The sequence below is a fragment of the Taudactylus pleione genome, unplaced genomic scaffold, assembly GCF_031769625.1.
Source record: "Taudactylus pleione unplaced genomic scaffold, aTauple2 ptg000117l, whole genome shotgun sequence".
In the NCBI taxonomy this organism is placed as follows: Eukaryota; Metazoa; Chordata; class Amphibia; order Anura; family Myobatrachidae; genus Taudactylus; species Taudactylus pleione.
In genome coordinates, this window is record NW_028284519.1 from 14,654,676 (window position 1) to 14,661,010 (window position 6,335).

General features: G+C 34.8%; 1 non-coding gene across 1 annotated transcript; it reads right to left on the minus strand.

Moving 5' to 3' along the window:
* Positions 1–3,110: 3,110 nt before the first annotated feature.
* On the minus strand, positions 3,111–3,182 carry TRNAD-GUC (transfer RNA aspartic acid (anticodon GUC)). The gene has a single exon. It is a non-coding gene; the product is annotated as a tRNA-Asp (tRNA).
* Between the last annotated feature and the right edge of the window lie 3,153 nt (positions 3,183–6,335).

Consider the following 6,335-nt stretch of genomic DNA (forward strand, 5'->3'; position numbering starts at 1 on the left):
ATATGATCAAAAAATATAACCAAAAAACATGTCATGGTTAGCTATCGAAATTTGTATGTCATTGGCCAAAGAGATTATATGCTACATTTTTTCAAGCTAATTTAAAAACCTAAAGAAAAATGTAACCTATGATTTGGCAAATGAAAAGTCAGTAATTTTGACAACATAATTTTACTCTTGCAATGCATAGCACTCTAAAGTCTATTCTCCTGCTCTAACCAAGCAGTGTGTTGAATAACTATTTATTACTTTGATAAATATACCTAAAGCCAGGTCTCGGGGACCTCGCAAACTGTACTTGTAGCACTGGCCATGAAGCTTACATGCAAGATTTTTTTCAAGTTGACATAAACCCTGGATTCAATTTGGATAAGGCATTTTTGTTATCTCAATGAAACAAAGTGAAACAGCATGCAAAAAAAGAGATTGAAAGTTCAAAACTCCCCGTCGAGAAATTAAACCACGGTCTCTCGCAGGACTGGCGGGGATACTTCACACTATACTAACAAGGACTTACTTGGTCAATTTTTGGCAAAATATGATCAAAAAATATACCCAAAAAACATGTCATTGTTAGCTATCGAAATGTGTACGTCATTGGCCAAAGAGATTATATGCTACAATTATTCAAGCTAATTTAAAACCCTAAAGAAATATTTAACCTATTATTTGGCAAATGAAAAGTCAGTAATTTTGACAACATAATTTTACTCTTGCAATGCATAGCACTCTAAAGTCTATTCTCCTGCTCTAACCAAGCAGTGTATTGAATAACTATTTATTACTTTGATAAATATACCTACAGCCAGGTCATGGGGACCTCGCAAACTGTACTTGTAGCAGTGGCCATGAAGCTTACATGCAAGATTTTTTTCAAATTGACATAAACCCTGGATTCAATTTAGATAAGGCATTTTTGTTATCTCAATGAAACAACGTGAAACAGCACACAGAAAACAGATTAAAAGTTCAAAACTCCCAGTCAGGGAATTGAACCCCGGTCTCCCACGTGATAGGCAGGGATACTCAACACTATGCTAACGAAGACTTACTTGGTCAATTTTTGGCAAAATATGATCAAAAAATATACCCAAAACATATGTCATGGTTAGCTATAGAAATGTGTATGTCATTGGCCAAAGAGATTATATGCTACATTTTTTCAAGCTAATTTAAAACCCTGAAGAATTATTTAACCTATTATTTGGCAAATGAAAAGTCAGTAATATTGACAACATCATTTTACTCTTGCAATGCATAGCACTCTAAAGTCTATTCTCCTGCTCTAACCAAGCAGTGTATTGAATAACTATTTATTACTTTGATAAATATACCTACAGCCAGGTCATGGGGACCTCGCAAACTGTACTTGTAGCAGTGGCCATGAAGCTTACATGCAAGATTTTTTTCAAGTTGACATAAACCCTGGATTCAATTTAGATAAGGCATTTTTGTTATCTCAATGAAACAACGTGAAACAGCACACAGAAAACAGATTAAAAGTTCAAAACTCCCAGTCAGGGAATTGAACCCCGGTCTCCCACGTGATAGGCAGGGATACTCACCACTATGCTAACGAAGACTTACTTGGTCAATTTTTGGCAAAATATGATCAAAAAATATACCCAAAACATATGTCATGGTTAGCTATAGAAATGTGTATGTCATTGGCCAAAGAGATTATATGCTACATTTTTTCAAGCTAATTTAAAACCCTGAAGAATTATTTAACCTATTATTTGGCAAATGAAAAGTCAGTAATATTGACAACATCATTTTACTCTTGCAATGCATAGGACTCTAAAGTCTTTTCTCCTGCTCTAAGCAAGCAGTGTATTGAATCACTATTTATTACTTTGATAAATATACCCAAAACCAGGTCATGGGGACCTCACAAATTGTTCTTGCAGCACTGGCCATGAAGCATAAATGCAAGAATTCTTCAAGATGACATAAACCCTGGATTCAATTTTGATAAGACATTTTTGTTCTCAATGAAACAACGTGAAACAGCATACAGAAAAGAGATTAAAAGTTCAAAACTCCCCATCTGCGAATTGAACCCCGGTCTCCCGAGTGACAAGAGGGGATACTCACCACTATACTAACGAGGACTTACTGGGTCAAATTTTGGCAAAATTTGATCAAAAAATATACCCAAAAAACATGTCATGGTTAGCTATCGAAATGTGTATGTCATTGGCCAAAGAGATTATATGCTACATTTATTCAAGATAAATTAAAACCCTAAAGAAATATTTAACCTAATATTTGGAAAATGAAAAGTCAGTAATATTGACAACATAATTTTACTCTTGCAATGCTTAGCACTCTAAAGTCTTTTCTCCTGCTCTAACCAAGCAGTGTATTGAATCACTATTACTTTGATAAATATACCGAAAACCAGGTCATGGGGACCTCGTAAATTGCACTTGTAGCACTGGCCATGAAGTTTACATGCAAGATTTTTTTCAAGTTGACATAAACCCTGGATTCAATTTAGATAAGGCATTTTTGTTATCTCAATGAAACAAAGCGAAACAGCATGCAAAAAAAGAGATTAAAAGTTCAAAACTCCCTGTCGGTGAATTGAACCCCAGTCTCCCGCATGACAGGCGGTGATACTTCACACTATACTAACGAGGACTTACATGGTCAATCTTTGGCAAAATTTGATCAAAAAATATACCCAAAAAACATGTCATGGTTAGCTATCAAAATGTGTATGTAATTGGCCAAAGAGATTATATGCTACATTTTTTCAAGCTAATTTAAAACCCTAAAGAAAAATTTAACCTATTATTTGGCAAATGAAAAGTCAGTAATATTGACAACATAATTTTACTCTTGTAATGCATAGCACTCTAAAGTCTTTTCTCCTGCTCTAACCAAGCAGTGTATTGAATCACTATTTATTACATTGATAAATATACCCAAATCCAGGCCATGGGGACCTCGTAAATTCTACTTGTAGCACTGGCTATGAAGCTTACATGCAAGATTTTTTTCAAGTTGACATAATCCCTGGATTCAATTTAGATAAGGCATTTTTGTTATCTCAATGAAACAAAGAGAAACAGCATGCAAAAAAAGAGATTAAAAGTTCAAAACTCCCCGTCGGGGAATTGAACCCCGGTCTCCCGCGTGACAGGCGGGGATGCTCACCACTATACTAACGAGGACTTACTTGGTCAACTTTTGGCAAAAAATTATCAAAAAATATAATCAAAAAACATGTCATGGTTAGCTATCGAAATTTGTATGTCATTGGCCAAAGAGATTATATGCTACATTTTTTCAAGCTAATTTAAAACCCTAAAGAAATATTTAACCTATTAATTGGCAAATGAAAAGTCACTAATTTTGACAACATAATTTTACTCTTGCAATGCATAGCACTCTAAAGTCTATTCTCCTGCTCTAACCAAGCAGTGTATTGAATAACTATTTATTAGTTTGATAAATATACCTAAAGCCAGGTCATGGGGACCTCGCAAACTGTACTTGTAGCACTGGCCATGAAGCTTACATGCAAGATTTTTTCAAGTTGACATAAACCCTGGTTTCAATTTGGATAAGGCATTTTTGTTATCTCAATGAAACAAAGCGAAACAGCATGCAAAAAAAAAGATTAAAAGATCAAAACTCCCCGTCGGTGAATTGAACCCCAGTCTCCCGCATGACAGGCGGTGATACTTCACACTATACTAACGAGGACTTACATGGTCAATTTTTGGCAAAATTTGATAAAAAAATATACCCAAATAACATGTCATGGTTAGCTATCGAAATGTGTATGTCATTGGCCAAAGAGATTATATGCTACATTTTTTCAAGCTAATTTAAAACCCTAAAGAAATATTTAACCTATTATTTGGCAAATGAAAAGTCAGTAATTTTGACAACATAATTTTACTCTTGCAATGCATAGCACTCTAAAGTCTATTCTCCTGCTCTAACCAAGCAGTGTGTTGAATAACTATTTATTACTTTGATAAATATACCTAAAGCCAGGTCATGGGGACCTCGCAAACTGTACTTGTAGCACTGGCCATGAAGCTTACATGCAAGATTTTTTTCAAGTTGACATAATCCCTGGATTCAATTTAGATAAGGCATATTTGTTATCTCAATGAAACAAAGTGAAACAGCATGCAAAAAAAGAGATTAAAAGTTCAAAACTCCCCGTCGGAGAATTGAACCCAGCCTACCGCATGACAGGCGGAGATACTTCACACTATACTAACGAGGACTTACTTGGTCAGTTTTTGGCAAAATATGATCAAAAAATATACCCAAAAAACATGTCATGGTTAGCTATCGATATTTGTATGTCATTGGCCAAAGAGATTATATGCTACATTTTTTCAAGCTAATTTAAAACCCTAAAGAAAAATGTAACCTATTATTTGGCAAATGAAAAGTCAGTAATATTGACAACATAATTTTACTCATGTAATGCATAGCACTCTAAAGTCTTTTCTCCTGCTCTAACCAAGCAGTGTATTGAATCACTATTTATTAGTTTGATAAATATACCCAAAACCAGGTCATGGGGAACTCGTATATGCTACTTGTAGCCATGGCCATGAAGCTTACATGCAAGATTTTTTTCAAGTTGACATAATCCTTGGATTCAATTTAGATAAGGCTTTTTTGTTATCTCAATGAAACAAAGTGAAACAGCATGCAAAAAAAGAGATTAAAAGTTCAAAACTCCCTGTCGGGGAATTGAACCCCGGTCTCCCGCATGACCGGCGGGGATACTTCACACTATACTAACGTGGAATTACTTGGTCAATTTTTGGCAAAATATGATCAAAAAATATACAAAAAAAACATGTCATGGTTAGCTATCGAAATGTGTATGTCATTGGCCAAAGAGATTATATGCTACATTTTTTCAAGCTAATTTAAAACCCTAAAGAAATATTGAACCTATTATTTGGCAAATTAAAAGTCAGTAATATTGACAACATAATTATACTCTTGCAATGCATAGCACTCTAAAGTCTTTTCTCCTGCTCTAACCAAGAAGTGTATTGAATAACTATTTTTTACTTTGATAAAAATACCTAAAGCCAGGTCATGGGGACCGCGCAAACTGTACTTGTAGCACTGGCCATGAAGCTTACATGCAAGATTTTTTTCAAGTTGACATAATCCCTGGATTCAATTTAGATAAGGCATTTTTGTTATCTCAATGAAACAAAGTGAAACAGCATCCAAAAAAAGAGATTAAAAGTTCAAAACTCCCCGTTGGGGAATTGAACCCTGGCCTTCCGCATGACAGGCGGGGATACTTCACACTATACTAACTTGGAATTACTTGGTCAACTTTTGGCAATATATGATCAAAAAATATACCCAAAACATATGTCATGGTTAGCTATCGAAATGTGTATGTCATTGGCCAAAGAGATTATATGCTAAATTTTTTCAAGCTAATTTAAAACCCTAAAGAAATATTTAACCTATTATTTGGCAAATGAAAAGTCAGTAATTTTGACAACATAATTTTACTCTTGCAATGCATAGCACTCTAAAGTCTATTCTCCTGCTCTAACCAAGCAGTGTGTTGAATCACTATTTATTACTTTGATAAATATACCCAAAACGAGGTCATGGGGACCTCGCAAACTGTACTTGTAGCAGTGGCCATGAAGCTTACATGCAAGATTTTTTTCAAGTTGACATAAACCCTGGATTCAATTTAGATAAGGCATTTTTGTTATCTCAATGAAACAACGTGAAACAGCACACAGAAAACAGATTAAAAGTTCAAAACTCCCAGTCAGGGAATTGAACCCCGGTCTCCCACGTGATAGGCAGGGATACTCACCACTCTGCTAACGAAGACTTACTTGGTCAATTTTTGGCAAAATATGATCAAAAAATATACCCAAAACATATGTCATGGTTAGCTATCGAAATGTGTACGTCATTGGCCAAAGAGATTATATGCTACAATTATTCAAGCTAATTTAAAACCCTAAAGAAATATTTAACCTATTATTTGGCAAATGAAAAGTCAGTAATTTTGACAACATAATTTTACTCTTGCAATGCATAGCACTCTAAAGTCTATTCTCCTGCTCTAACCAAGCAGTGTATTGAATAACTATTTATTACTTTGATAAATATACCTACAGCCAGGTCATGGGGACCTCGCAAACTGTACTTGTAGCAGTGGCCATGAAGCTTACATGCAAGATTTTTTTCAAGTTGACATAAACCCTGGATTCAATTTAGATAAGGCATTTTTGTTATCTCAATGAAACAAAGTGAAACAGCATGCAAAAAAAGAGATTGAAAGTTCAAAACTCCCCGTCGAG